At 34.1% G+C, this 15,632-nt stretch overlaps 1 protein-coding gene and 1 long non-coding RNA gene across 3 annotated transcripts in view; both read left to right on the top strand.

The window, feature by feature from the left end:
- LOC106018836 (uncharacterized) overlaps nucleotides 1-7,836 on the top strand; it is a 71,808-nt gene extending 63,972 nt beyond the window's left edge. For both annotated transcript variants that reach the window (XR_011808958.1, XR_002404608.4), the window contains 2 exons: nucleotides 5,399-5,537; nucleotides 6,336-7,836. This is a non-coding gene — a long non-coding RNA (uncharacterized lncRNA). The remainder of the gene's footprint in view (nucleotides 1-5,398; nucleotides 5,538-6,335) is intronic.
- The window catches only part of SGCZ (sarcoglycan zeta), a 444,851-nt gene that overhangs the window by 93,015 nt on the left and 336,204 nt on the right, over nucleotides 1-15,632 (top strand). The window lies entirely within an intron of this gene.

Here is a 15,632-nt window from a genome sequence, read left to right as displayed (position 1 = left end):
GCTGCTGTTCTAAGCAGAAAAAAGGGGCGCACACAAATTGTTAATCCATTTTGCAGCTTGACAGATTTACAAGACATTTTCCTGTTCAACTGAAAATATAGCAATAAAGCACTAAGGTTTAAATTGTTCCAAATCAAACACTAAAGTGGACATTAATCTCTTAAACATAGAAGTTTAAAATACATTTTCCATTCTAAGGAGTTATGATACATTTTTATATCTAACAAAATGTATTTCTGTCAAATTATGCAATAGTTTTGACAAAAGTTGTAGCAACAGTATGTAAATTTTTATATAAAGTTTGTGCAGACTTTTTCCCAACTAGATAGCATCCATCTTCTAATAAGAAACTTAAACTTTAAGATGATTACAATCTTCATTTCCTAACAGGAATGATACGAAATGGCATTCATGTATCTTATGTGAAATTACTTGAAGATCAAAGTAATATGTGAAAGATTTTCCCATTAAGGACAAGCGACTTGTTAAAGAGCTATGAGCAGGTCTGGAATGGAATATAGTATCATCTTGTGAGAAGGCTCATAAATACTTCTCAAGGCCATTCTGCGGAACGGTATTTTTTTTCTTGACATTTATCAGCTTAGTACAGGCTTCTTCTAGATCAGAACTTTTCTATATGTAGAAGAGTGGCAACTTTGACTTGATTTTTCTAAGGTTTTGCATCTAATCACATAGGGATCCTCCAGCAAATATATTTGGGAAAGTTAATGTAAATAAAATCATTTCAAAATATATTTTGCTCTGCATCTAACCATTGCTAGCTACAGCAGCAGTGCACAAGCATGCTAATTAGTTGCACGAGCAGTGTTTACTTACTAAAGTTGAGAATCTCTCTCCCTAAGTTTTTATGTGAAAGATGATTTTTTTTATAGTTTTCTCCTAGAATAATTAGAAGAATAATCTTCATTGATATAACCAGTAAATGTAGACCAGCACACCCTCAGGAAAACCTACAGCTCTATAAACCTACCTTTGCTTTAACACGCCTGATGTGTTCGAAGTTTGAGGTCCAGAAATGTCTTGTAGGTCCTAATGCGTGGTGGGCATTGGTCATGCAAACTCTCGTTGCAGTTTTGGGAACTTTCAGCAAGCACTGACCAGCATGTTTCATTGCCAGTAGGACCAAAAACCTGGCTAACAGCCCAAATGCATGTGCAGAAATACAGTGCAGCCTTTCTGACTCAGATGCAAGTTGCTCCTTTTTTTGCAGAGCCACTAGCGAGCCAGTTGGTGTTGTACTGTGGAACATGTTAATCCATCGTGGGTGCAGGACCTTCTTTCTTTTTGGACTTGATGAAGTTCCCATTGGTCTGTTCTCTGCCTGGCTGCCCTGTACTTGATTGTATCAGCCATGCACTCAATACAGTAGATAAGGCAAATAGAGGAAAGAGGCATTACTGACATGCCTGATGTGTCCCACTTTCTTTTTCAATAGTAGGAATATCAGTAATAAAAGCTGACGTAACTTTAACCCTGCTTTGGTACCCTGGAAGATGTTTTTCATTTGTTTGTGCTTTTTTTTGTTCCTTAAAATGTACCCTACTCTCCAAACTCCGTTCTCTGGTCCCTCCAATGAAAAACTCAGACTTCCTCATGTTGCTTCCTAAACTCTTCCACAAAGCACCCTGGATCTCTTCGGAGGCTGACACCCACTAGTAGGTAAACAAATCATTTGAGAATGACAACAGTGGTTAAATTTCACAGATAAATATATTTGCAAAACCAGGTCAGTCTAAAACTTAAATTTTTCAATAATGAGTAATATTTGACAGAAATTTATCTAATTTAGGTTAAAAAAAAAAATCCTGATCTTGCATGTCAACTTTGATTTCTGATTTCTTTTTAAGCGTATGAAATGATGCCTTCTTTAAGATATAAAGTAACTTTTATAGTAATCTCTTTCTAATGATCAGTACTTCCCCTCCCCCCCCGAATTATAATTACCACACCATCTTTTCTCTTTCTCATTTGCTCAGTATCTTTATCTTTCATCTTACTAAGCTAGCTTCTCTCATTTGTCCTGGATCAGGGTTCTAAGACTTTATTTTGCTTCATTTCTCAGAGAATTGTTTATTTTAGTAGCAACTCAGACAGCACATGTCAAAAGAATCATAAATTCAAATTCTCATTAAATTTCTTAGCTTGAATCTCTGTCACATCAATGTTCTTTATGTTCCCAGACTGAGAAATTTCCTTAATGAAGAACTGTGTTGATTTCTCTGGGTGGAAACATAATCAAGAGAAGCTGTGATCACCACACGCATTATACATAGGACTATTTCATATTCACTAAAATAACATTTTACTCCACCATCCAGTTGCTCTGTTTTCACTATGTGAGAATCATTTTAACCCACAACTGTGTGCAAGCAGAATTCATCCTCTATGATTCTTCTGCTAAAGAACAAAACAAACGTATTTTCTGAAGTTGTTATTCGCTTTCTGCTTTTGTCATAATCTCTGGGTGATGCTTTACCTCTTCTGTCTGTTGTCCTGTGTTAGTTCCAAAGGTCTTTTCTTGTTTCTGATAATAATACCACAGTTGGTTTTATTCCTCCTATATACTTTTTCTTTTCAAGTGTTCCTTCCATGCAAATGATGCAAATTGCTATACAAATCTCATAGTTGTCAGGCAGTTACAGCAGGCTCTTTGGAGGTGTTCGCTTCTGTACTAATGCATGGTATTCTACATATTGTCTCTTCTGTAATAATCTGAAATGGTTTCATCTTCAGTAATATCAGAAACCTATTTTCTTTGGGAACATGATCTTCTGTTAGTGATTATTCATCTCTTGGTAATTTAAGGTAAAATATAAACTTTTGGTTTGACTCATTTTGGAGTGCATGTTAGAGAGTTTTGAAGAAACCATAACTGCTTTTATTACCTGGCATCTTTTTGTTTTGCAGTTCAGTCTCTTCCTTATGTCACATTCAAGTTCAATCTTAGATGTCATTTATGCAATGCAGAGATTGAATTTTATATTCACTGATTTTTCTGAATAATTGTTTTCTTCCTTCTAACATCTGTTTGTTCAATATTGTCCTCTTTACATTTGCAAATAAGCACTTCTTTTACTAATTATAATTTTTGAACACATTGTTTTGTCAGACTTCTCAGGTCTTCAGACAATATAGAAATGTAGGTGTTCAGTGCCTTTCATTTGTTTTCAAATAATTGCTGTTATTGTAATCAACTGAATGACTAATCTTCATTCCACTTCAAGAGAAATCCAAACAATCCACCTAATTGCTCCAAGTCTAATCTTGATTTCTAAGCAAGGTTTTATGGATATATATTTTGTAGGCAAGAACTTATTGAGTAAAGTAATTGAGAATATAATGCCTAAACAACTTAAGTTTCCTAACAAGTCAGAGTTGTTAGTGTTAGGTTCTTGTATTTCCCTTTTTCTTGCTAAATAGAATGTTCAGAAACAACAACAACAACAACAATAATAATAATAATAATAATAATAACAACAACAACTTAAGTGATCTTTTTAACTCTTCATTAGGTTTAGTTTGACAGAAATAATGGAAGTTGATCATGAAGTTTTATCAAATGCCTACTTAGATAACATAAATATTTTTCAAGTTATTCTTCATAATAATATAATGCAATTCCCAGTGGAAAGATTCTCCTGTGGATGATCCAATATCCAAGTAATCATTTTGTATTTGTTGTACGTTAGTATTTGCATTTCTCTTTGTTTCTTTCATTCTACAAAACTGAGATTACTGAGCAAAATGTCCACAGGTCCACATATCTCTTGTAACTGTAAATGTGTAAATATAATGATTTTGGTGTAGCAGGAATTCATAAGCAATGTAAATGTTGATCACTTTGATAATTATCTATTCTAAGATAATTATCTATTCTAAGATGTGTTGAAGCTTGAAAATGCTATTAAAAATTGAGCGAACATTGATATCTTTACTGAAAGGATAAATTAAATTCCTAAGGAAACTGTTATCCCATAACCACTTCTCCATTAATTTGTGAGAGAGATGTTGTTGCATAGAATTGGCAACTGTAAAGACTTGAAAGCAGTAACCACTGGTTATTACAGCAATTTTATCTAAATGTTCCTTTGTGATTTAGTAAAATCCTAACTTCTCCAGGATAGTGATGTTTGCAAGGAGTAAGACTATTCTGGGAATTTGCAAAATTATAACTTTGCACACCTATGTTTGACACTGAATGTGGCCAAGTTCTTCAAAAATACTTTTGGGTGACATTTCATATATTTAATTCTTCTATTGCAAAAGAAACAAATAAAATACAATCTTCTGCCAGACACTGTCATTTAAAAAACGTCACTGTGAGTTAAAACTAACAGGAGATTAGTTGACAGTGTGGATTATTCATTTCCTTTCATTTTGTCACAAACTGATGAGAAAAATATTTTCTTTCCTTTTTTTTTTTTTTTTTTTTTTTAAAGCAAAAGGTCTTTCAATAATAATGTTCATCAAATGTTTTAAAACGATTTTAAAGTGTTGAAATGATGCATAGTGGCAGGTCTTTCTTGTTACATACAGTGTGTATTGACATATATATTACTGTCATAGGTAGGGCTGTGTAAATAATGCCATTTTTGATACTAATGAAAAGTGGGGGAAGGAGACATGGTTTGATATGAATTGTCGTTATTCAGTAAAATAAACAAAAAAGTCTATGCAATTTCTCTACTCATAACAAAAGGAGACAGTCTTAACTAGATGGAAAGTATGTCCTTAAGTATAAAACTTGATTTAGTTGTTTATTTCACTCTTCAAAAATAGCCTGCACAAAAAAAAAAAAAAAAAAAAAAAAAAAAAAATCACTTTATTGCCATTTTAACATATTGTTATTATTTCTACTCATAAACACCTAAATCAAAAGTATCAGGTTAAGTATTACCTTCTCTTTGAGAAGTTTTAATTGAAAAGTTTTGCCAAATTCAGTCATTCTGAAATTGCTAACATATTTACTAATATGTCTGTCCAAAAGAAATAACTGAATAACTGTTACTACCATATAGTTCCATGAAGGGCTTCCATGCATTCATCTGTTTTTTCCTAAGTCAGTCATTGATTTTTTTTTTTTGTCTTTGGAGGGCTAATTGAAAGAATTTTTCATAAGCAGAGACCAGGCCCCCAGTGAAAATGCCAGGAGATATGGAGTCAGGTACGACTTGGGAGAAGCAGGCCATGCCCTCAGTGTGACTGTTTCATCAGCTGGGGAGAGAGCAAGGAGTTTCTTTCATAGAGACAGTCTGGGGTTAGGAAAAATGTGGGTGAACCTGGACACCTCTTTCTGCAGAGACAGGGTGACTGGGATCATTGCCTAGTTTCTATGACTGATACTCAGCCTTGTTTTCTCCTTGCCTTACCTTTACAGATCTTCCTCCTTCTGTATTTTGCTATCAGAAAAACAATTGTGGTGGATCTTCATGGGGGATGGCTGGAAGGGGAGTAGTTGGAACCAGAGGTTCTGGGGACTCCCGAAGACCTGCAATGGGCAAAAATGAGGACTTCAGGTGACAAGTGTGCCCAAAACCCCACCTGTGGGTTGTTTTCTAGAGGGAATATTCTTTTAGGGAAAGGGAGGAGAGATGTATTTTTCTTCTAGATGGCTTTAAAGGATAAAGACATTAAAGCTTGTTCCCCTGCACTGAAGTTTCCTGCGTAAATTTTAAAAGCTCCAGCTCATTTTGCAGGGGAGGTATTAGAACATATTTCCATTTGAAAAGTGGTCTTCAAAACAAAACAAAACCCTTAGTCATAACATATATGTATGCATTTACAAAATAGTTTGACTTTAATTGATAGCTTAGACTAATATTTGTTGATCTTAGACATGAAACTGTGAATTTAACTAGATATATCTTTCAGGTTAAGATCATAATGTCTCAGCACTGTACCTAAAGCAGTCACCAGTAGACAATTAAGTTATCTTTTTTATGCAGAAAACAAAACAAAAATTAAAAAAAAAAAAAAAAAAGAATCTGAAAAAATATATCTATTTTTACAAACAATCAATATAAATTAATAAGCTAATGGAATAATATAAACAAATAAAACCTCAAAGGGACATCTAGGTTTTCACTGCTATTAAAATGTTTATCATTTTATGAACATGTTTCTGAGGATCTATGGTGTTTCTTCATTGTTATATCTAAAATATTCCAACTTATTTTCTAACCCTGCCTTTACATTCTCTTTTACTTGATTTTCTTAGCCAGAGTAGTAAATACAGTAAAGAGGTTTCTGTTCTCTCTTCCCTTTAAGTGATTATTGCTTTATTTTTTTCATTATCTGTTTTTTCTCCTGGTTAGAAAAAAAGTTGAGCTGAGAAGCAAGTTTAGTGATATGTGGAGTCCAATATGCAGTTCCTGACAGAAGAAGATGTACCAAAAGAAGGCACAAGCACCTTGTAGAGATTATTATAGAATGACTTGATGATAGGGAAAATTTCTTAGTATACAATATTTTAAGATTTACTCATTCCCACTAGGTTTCCAAAACCTCTGTAACTAATATTCTCAGATATTTTGTTTTTGTGTGCTTGCTTTTTTAATCTCCCAAAGTATTGTAGTCTGATAGATTTCTTCCTTGCAAGATATTGAATTTGGCAGTTTAAATATTACTATTAAGACAGCTACTGTGTACTGTATATTCTGGGCTCCATCCTAAACTTTCTTATTCAGACCTGGCAGATATAGCTGTTTGCTTACTTTTTTTTTTTTTTTTTTAAGTTCTGGTGTATGGTATTTCAGTATTTACATTGTGGTAGCTGATATCTGTGATTATTATGATGTTGTTATACATACTTCCTTTTTATTAATATTTTATTTTGAACAGTAATTGGAAGCTTGCAGTGTAATGCCTTATATTGCTCTCAAGCAGTTTATTATTTTTGTCAAAGTCCCAGTTTGGTGGGTACATGGAAGCAGTGAAGATTAGGTTTATGCTATTATGCAGACTTGGCATTTCTCTGCTCTTTCCTTCCTCCTTCTTGTTTGCCACTATCCTGGATCCCCTTTCCCTAACTTTTTCTGTGCCCAGAGGAGGATTTCAATGAGCTTACTTGTCAATCATCCAGCTGCTGGTGGAAAGTGACCTCTAGTGATCCCTCGTCTCAATGAGGAACTACTGCAGATAACATGAAGAGTTTTATTTGTCTGCAAATTGTAAAATGCCAAATGGAAAGTTACCATGATAAGCCTCATACCTTATTGACATTCACCTGTCTGCATTAATAAACTGAGATTGACAAATAATCCAAAATCCAGGATAACAGTAGCACTGGAGGTAGGCTGAAGGGTAGGACGAAAGTCTTTCCTTTTGGGAAGAATATAACTGAAGATTAGGTAGCTCCATTTCCATTTGGATCTCTTGCTGCATACTGGATGGCAAAAAATACATTACTCTAACTGGACATTGATATATTCCTATAAACTTACTTAATAAATATCCCAAATTGTATCTGTTATTTCTGGCATTATCCTACAAAATCTACAGATCCATAGCAGATGTTAGTTTTGATTTATTCTGATTTCCTTTGTTTGGGAGGACATGGTTTAGGATAATTATTTAAATTGTTTAAGTAATTTCTTACTGTTTTATGGAAGGCTTTATTTCCATTACTAGCACTTCAGGCTTAATAATTCTAACCTCAGGGTGAGGGAAAAAGGGGATGAACTTGAGGAAAGCAAGCAACAATAGTTAATCAAGTATACTAATGATGCAAAGCTTATTTTCTTCTGTACCTAAACTGTCTGTGCCAAACTAGGGCCTTGCCTAAGTTAGCAACTGGCAATTTGATTTCACTTTGCAATATCCAGTTCAAAACTTTCTTATATAATCTTTTACAACTGAAGAATTACTTGTTTTTGTTTTTAAAAAAAAAAAAAAAAGAGAGAGAGAGACAATTATAAATTATATAACTCACATTTTGCTTTGCTCCATTCTCAGGTCTGTGGTTGATTATTTTGACTCATTAATCAAAAAGCTTCTTCTTAGATAACTATTACTTACTGAAGCCTTTAGATGAGCATCTGCATAAATATGATAGACATCATAAGAAAATTATATTGCAAGCATTTAGTGCTTGCAATAAATTCTGAGAAAATATTATTGCATTGTTAAGATGTAAAAATGCACAGAACAGTATGTTTCTATAGCAGTAAGATCTAAAAGTTAAAAATATCATCAGAGAAGTGATAGAATTCCTGTCAACAATTCTAAATTTAATCTAAGAGCGTGACAGTTTCCTCTTGAGAAATATTCCTGAAAAAGGAAGATTTCCAGAGAGAAGTAAACTTTTCTCCTGTACCACTCTTTGAGGGAAATAAATTCCTGTCAGCACACTCAAATTTGCAGTTTTGGTGGCTTTCCAGGTGCTGTGCTGTGCTGTGCCTTCCTGCCCCACCAGCCTGTTCTGCTGCCATCTTGTTGCTTTTGTAGCTCTTGCCTTGTGCTCATGCTTACACTTCCTAACAAAGTCTCTGCAAGTGTCTGTGGCCTTTGGAAGTTATTCATCCATTTTTACATTCTGTGTCTGTTTCCAGTTTCTGTAATCAGAGTTATCTCCTCAGAGTGTAAACCTGTGGAGATAAGCACTGCTTCTCCTTTGGGCACTGACGCAGTCTTGGTTGTGTCCAGAGCACTGCTGCAGGGCTGTGCGATAAAGACGATTAACGACTCAGTAAAAATCCTATTATATAGCTGGCTTGAAATGTCCTGATGAATACCTCATGTGTAGATGCTGATTCACAGAGCTGGAAATGTGTCACCTGAAATGTGTCACTTAGTCATCAGACTGAGCTGTTAGCAAACCCAAGGTGGAAAGCCCAGAGATGCTGTCTGGACTTGATCAGTCTGCTCTGTCAGTTCCTAGTAGCTTCTTGAAGCCTCATCTGCCTTTCTCTGCCAGTGAGACACCACAATGCACTCAGCTGCTCAGCTCTTATAGTGTCACATCACCTCAGATTTGCTGACCAGCCACTGAGCCCTGGCAGTTTTGCTCAAGATAGGTACAGTAGCTTTTCTCTCTCCTTGCAGTGGCTGAGAGTGCATCTCCCAGTGCAAAATACTTTCTGTGCTAACCTGTCTACTTTGTACTGATATGTACAGAGCAAACCTGTCTAATCCAGACTTCTAACCAGGATAAATATGCATTGCTCATTACTGAAGTGAAAGTGTGCTGATTTCCAACATCTGTCATCTCAGGATGCCATAAAATGTAGTGCTGTACCTTTTCACCGATGTTCACATACATACACCAAGAATACCAACCTGCCAGTTTAGGGCAATCTGCAGAGCACTCCCAGGAGTATGGGCTCAAGTCTTATTTAATTTAGACCCCTGCTCCCAGCTACTTATTTGGGCCAAATGGAATGGGGAGGATAGACTTGGGGAATTTCAGTGTGATGCAGTTTTGTCTATCAAACAATAATGTGTACTGAATTCTACATAGCACAGTGTGAAAACTTTGATCCTAAGCAAAAACAACAATAAAAAAAAGTGGTACAGAAGGAAGACACACAAAATGCACAAATGTGTGTAAATTTGCTTTTGAACATTTTCTTCAAAATATAATATTTGTAGTCTGAGGATCTCTGGAAGACCACAATTGACATGCTTTAGGACCCCCTGGAAGCAGACCCAAACTGATACATAAATAAATGGATAGACAGATAAATCTAGGAAATAATTTCTGTGGCTTCCTAGATTTATTCTAGAATGAAAGCTTTGAATTTTTACAGAAAGACCGACCTGTTTTCTTAGACAAGCAATGGTCCACAAGAATTACTTTCAGATGACTCTTTATGATACTCTTGACACTTACATGTTAAAAAAAATGTTCCACAGTTATTTGCCTTCAAAATTAAACTTTTGCATGACATGCATAGAGTTGAGCAATAGGGAATTCTATTGGCCCCAGTGTTTTGAGAGGTGAAAGACACTTTTTGGTCCTAGTACTTAAAATTCCCTCTGGTTTAGGAGTAAGATTTAAAAGTTAACTGCTGTTGTGAACACTTGTGCAAGTAAATTTTAAATGTATGTTTACTCATGTGGATATGTTCATTCAATTAGAAAGGAGAAATATTGTCAGAGCTTTCAGTTGAATAAAATATTCCTCTAAAGTCTCCAATAGGGAATATCTAGAAGTGAAAAACTGCCTGCTTTATCCTAAATCAATCTTAAAATATAAAAATGTACAATAACATATTGAATCATTTCAATTGTATATGTTAAATGGAATATCTTTGATATTAATTCATATTTAATAACTTGAAAAAAACAAACACCAAATATGCAAAGTTTTTCTTATTATTCTTTCTTTGTAATTAGGCTTTAACATAATTTCCTTTAGAAATTGCCTCTTTGTTCCAAAAACAAATTAAAAAAAAATATCTGTGTAGACAGATTTCTGCCAGAATTCAAAAGGAAAGTGAAGAAGATAGTTAAAAGGATGGTAGAATGACACAAAGAACTGCAGTAACTGCAGCCACAAGTTTAGGTGCTTGTTGATCTTCAGTCAGAAAGGCAGTGACATATTAAAGTTATTATTTTATATATAGTATGTAACATCATCTTAACTAGTTACTTAAAGGCAGTGACTATTTAGTGACTATTATGCTGAAGGAAACATATACATGAAAGAGCCTGTAGAACATGATATACAGCCTATATAAGAGGAGAAATATTTAAAGTGAACAGCTTCATGACTTGTTGGTTTTACTTGCTAAGGTTTACTCCGCAGAGTAAACCCTCAGAGTAATGAAATAAAAGATTTTCAAGGAAAGTTTAGATGCATGGGAAACTTATCAATTCTAAGATCAAAAAGTCTGCAATATTTCTTAGGAAAACCTTGTTCAAGCTGTTCCAAAAGGAGTAGTGAATCAGATAAAAGATGTGAAGATGTACACAAGAGAAAAGATATTGTTTCAGGTGAGGCATCTAAGAAGGCTGTTTGGGTCTCAGCAGTTCTGAATTTAATATTTGAAGAAAGAAAGTCAAAGTAATATTTTGAGTTCAGCAATAATTCAGATTTTTTTTTCCTAATCTGCAGCGTTACTGCCACCATTAATATACCATCTTTTATGGTACCGTTCATCTCAAATTTGCATGATAAATTCAGAAGTAGAACCAAAACATACATTTATTTATTTATTATTATCCTGGCTTAGGTATTTTATTTTTAAACTAATGCTTTGTTTCAGTCTTTCTTATTGTTCCTATTCTGCTTTTTATAACTACTTTTTCTTAATTTTTTATTCTGTATAGCCATGCTGTTTAATACCAGTTGTTTGTTTTGTTTTTTGATAGAAATGCTTTCCACTGGAAAGGGCTCTTGCTGTTAAAATATAAGAATTACAACATAGCAGTTGTTTATTCTAAAATATATATACATATATAAATGATTTTATAAAAATTTGGTCATACTAGGAAAAAAAATAGAATGCCATTTTAAGCTAAAAATCTGACGACTCAGTGAGGACCTTACCATTTTTCTAGACAATACAGCATTAATAAATGTGAAGTGGGTCCTCTTCCAAATTACTGAAAACTGTCCCAATTCTTTCTAAAATGCTACACAAAAATCATTCACGCACACACTTGCACATTATAAATGTCAGTCATTTATGCAACAGGCATATCTGATTTTAATTTTCCATGTTAGTTTATTTGTTCCTCATTTATGTATTAGTGTGATATTTATTGGCATATGTAGCTTTACTGTACTCGCAAAAATTAAATATATTTGACGTACAACAGTGCCATTTTAGTTTCTGTATGAATCCCTAGGATTCCATTATTTCTTTTGGTTTGAATGCAAATGTCTGTGAGAAGCTACAACTTATTATTCAGGAAGCATCCTTAACTGTATCGAAAGGGGAAACAGATGACTACAGTATACCACAACAAGGTGGCCTTTATTTGCAGCAATTAGTTAGAAGCCCTTTATGAAGTGAGAATTGTGTAGCAGAACTGAATAGGGAATTCAGAATTCAGAATCAGTGGAGGTCTAAGGACTTTGTCCTCAGCAATTGCTTAATGTAGCTTAAATTGCATAATGGAAAACAATCTATTTTGCATGATTAAAAAAAAAAGTTTATTTTCTTGTTTATGTTTAGTGCAATGTAAATATGATTTTAGTGTAACACATTTATTTAAAAATTAATATGAGCATCTGCTCAACTGTATGTGAGAAATGTTACAACAGGCAGTAAGATGCTGAACAGTTTTCTTCTGTTAAATCAAATCTATTTTCTCCGTGATGTATGCATACACAGACATGCCCAACAGAAAAATCTGAGAAGGCAGATAAAGAAGACGGGGATTCTGGACTGGGAGTGAGCCTTACACATTTGCTACGATGTGAAGTAAATCAAGTGGTCCTGTAGTACAACATTTGGAAAGGCAAATAATTGGGACTAATTAAGATGAAAATTTAATTAAGGAGAAAGTAATCTGTTCCTGCAAGCTTCACTATGTTATAGAGTTAAAGAACTTGCCCTTGTCCATAATTTTATCATGCTTAATTTAGTAATGTTTGGCATGGTCTACTTCTGGTTTCAAGGCAATGAATGTATTTTAAGCAGACTTCTTAGAAGGTCTAAAATGAAGGCTATATTAACCTGCTAACCGATAGACTTGACAGTTGAAAGCTGCAAAGTTTATGAAGGTATTTGCATATGAGCCATAGATACATTATTGGTAAAAAAAAGAGAGGAGGGAGAGTAAGACCTTTCACTCTAAATTGCAGTAATATGAAAATAGTTGGTCCAATACTTTTCAAAAATTATTATTTCTGATAGGCATAAAATGTAGCTATCAATATGTTAGTATTAGCCATAACCACCAAAAAGAATACTCCTGGAGAAAAGTTTGGATCAATTTACCAATTACAGTTCTTGAATGTTCTGAATTATGAACAAGAGATACAGTAGCTTTCAACTGTATAAATTATCACTATATTTTCCTCTGATTAAGAGAGAGAATATAGGAGTCCCTCTTGACAGTACTAACTAGCCCATTGGTATATGGTACTCTTCCTGATGTTTTTATATTATTTCTTTGGTGGCTATGTAATACTGTTCTTTATGAGAGCTGGGTTGAAATAGGAAATTTCTTCTGTGACTAAGCCTATATGATACCAACTGAACCATTTCCTACACACTGAACTTTTCTTCTTTTTGCAAGATATACAGAAAAAAGGCTGTAGTTAATGATGGCCTTGTCATTTTGCTGCCCAGCTGTGACAGCCAGAGTTAGCTGTAGGCTAAATCAGAGACTGGAGAAACTCAAGCTCTGTGGCTTCAGAAATTTTCCATTCTTGAAATGCCTGTTGCTGATACCACAGTTGTTTCAGCAGTTTCTGGGTTCCAGCAAATCCCTACTAAGTTATCGAACTTTTGAAGGTGTCATATCCTTGATAAAAGGCAAAATGTCTGCTGCAACATGCATTGCCTGCTGGGATGTTGAATTAACTGCTTGTCCAAGCCTGTGAGGCTTTGCTCATTGAATCATGGGAGGAAAAAATAAAATAATAATAATAAAAAAGGCAGAATAGATTCTTTTTTCTTTTCTATTCTTAGAAATTTGGAAGACATAATAAATAAATAAATAGCTGAGGTTACTTCCACAATAGTCCTTGCCACACATTTTTTATCCTTAAAAAATTTACGTGCAAGTTACAACAACAAAGTTTGTGGAAAATGTCAGCTGAATCAACATCAAATTAAAACTTTTTTTGAGCTGAATATGTGGCTAGACTAGTTAATGGAGTGCTTGAAGATCTATAGACCGTTCCTAAGAAGGATTAAAGGACATCAGAAAATGTACAGGCACATTGAAGTGTTTACCATCAATATGACTGAATGTTAAAGAAAACAGGGATGAAAAAGCGTCAGGAATTACCATGTTCATCTTTCTATACATTATTAAGCCACACTAAAGGAAATATAAAACCAATGCTAGTGCTGGCTGTATCCATAGCTGAAAGAAAATGATACTGTACATTTGGATCATTGATTAGGCTTGCCAATTCCTTCATGTGTTGTCCTTAATTTGAATGGCTTATGTTGGTTTCAAAAAAAGGAATTGGAAAACTGCTATTGCAAAGCTTTTGGGAACAATAGCAATGAAGTGAGTGGTAACTTACCTTCTCTGAGGTCTAGGTCTTGGGTTCAAATGTTAAGTAATATATATGTGTATATATATACATATATATATAATATAACACAATATGTATATATACATACCTTTATACCTTTTCAGGTCTAAGCCATGTACTTCATATAATGTTTTTAGTAATGGATATGAATCTTAAGGATAAAAAGCCCAAGCCTTATGTTTCTGGGCTTAAATGACTGTGTAAATGAAAACTTTCAAAAAAGAATTTAAGAAAGAAAAAAAGGTGGATAAAAGTCTTCTAGAGAGACAACAGGAACATCAGAGTGAAAAAAAATAAATCTTTTGAGCTAAACTGAAAGGTGAGATCTCTAAACTTTATAATCTTCCCCAAGAAGTAATACTTCTATTTTTTCAGCACTGGCACATGCATATAAATATGCCAAACATTTGCATTATAATGATACAATTAATATTTACAGGTGCTCCGTATATCTTGTCTTTGCTTGCATTTTTTGTGTCAAATTTTAAGTGCAGCATCTTTCCTGATTTTGCAAATATAATATTTGCACTGGAAAAGAATGATTTAGCAAGTATGTGCTATGAAGAGAATTAATATCTAGTTGTTTAGTATAAATTACTGGATAACATAGACCTGATAGACTAGTTTCTGCTGCTGAATTTGCAAAAAGACAGGATTTCTCAGGCTGTCTTGTCTGCTAATGTACTTGGTAGATCAATTCACTCACCTAAACTTCATATAGGGATCACTGCTGAAATGCACTGTAAATCAAATCTTCTTATTTGCTAGTTCTCAGCAAGTCATCAGGTTTTGGCTGACTTTTTCAGTTGAGAAGGTCAATTAGGTTCTAAAACACAATGTTGCTTTCAAAGTTTAGATTATGAAAACATCTGTTTTAATGGTACAGTAGTTGGGATCAGTGGATGCCCTACGAACTCTGTATACAAAATTAATAGTCTTAATTTATTCTGCTAAAGGGAAATGTGTGGAAGGATCAGCAGCCTTTTAATTTCAATGGTGTTCCCTGGTGGGAATCTGCTTATCTGTAGCTCAGCCAGTCCCCAAAAGACTGAAGCCGAGCAAATTCTATTTGGATGAAAGCTGGAAAAAAGAGAGATTAAGAGGACTTGAACTATTTTTTCTTTTTAGCTTGTTTTCCTGTTGCATTGATAAGCTGGCTGGTGAAAAGAATTGGAAAATGCAAGTCTATAGATGATTAAAAGCACAGTTCAGTAAATGGTCATGTAAACATCTACAAACTTATACTGCCTTGCAGCATTAATCAAAATGTGTGTTTCTGTGGTATTATGGTTTAGCTTTATACATTACAGCATGTTAACTCTGTGGGGCTGGATATATGTCTTTACAAAAAGTGTAAGAATTGTTTTGGGAGGGAATGATCTAAATAGACACTGAAGGACAGAATAAAAGGAAATGGACAATGGTAACTTTAGAAAGACATTTAGAT

Source organism: Anas platyrhynchos, chromosome 4 (genome assembly GCF_047663525.1).
Source record: "Anas platyrhynchos isolate ZD024472 breed Pekin duck chromosome 4, IASCAAS_PekinDuck_T2T, whole genome shotgun sequence".
Taxonomy (NCBI): domain Eukaryota; kingdom Metazoa; phylum Chordata; class Aves; order Anseriformes; family Anatidae; genus Anas; species Anas platyrhynchos.
Note: the sequence above shows the minus strand (reverse complement) of the source record. Positions and strands in the feature narration are given on the sequence as shown.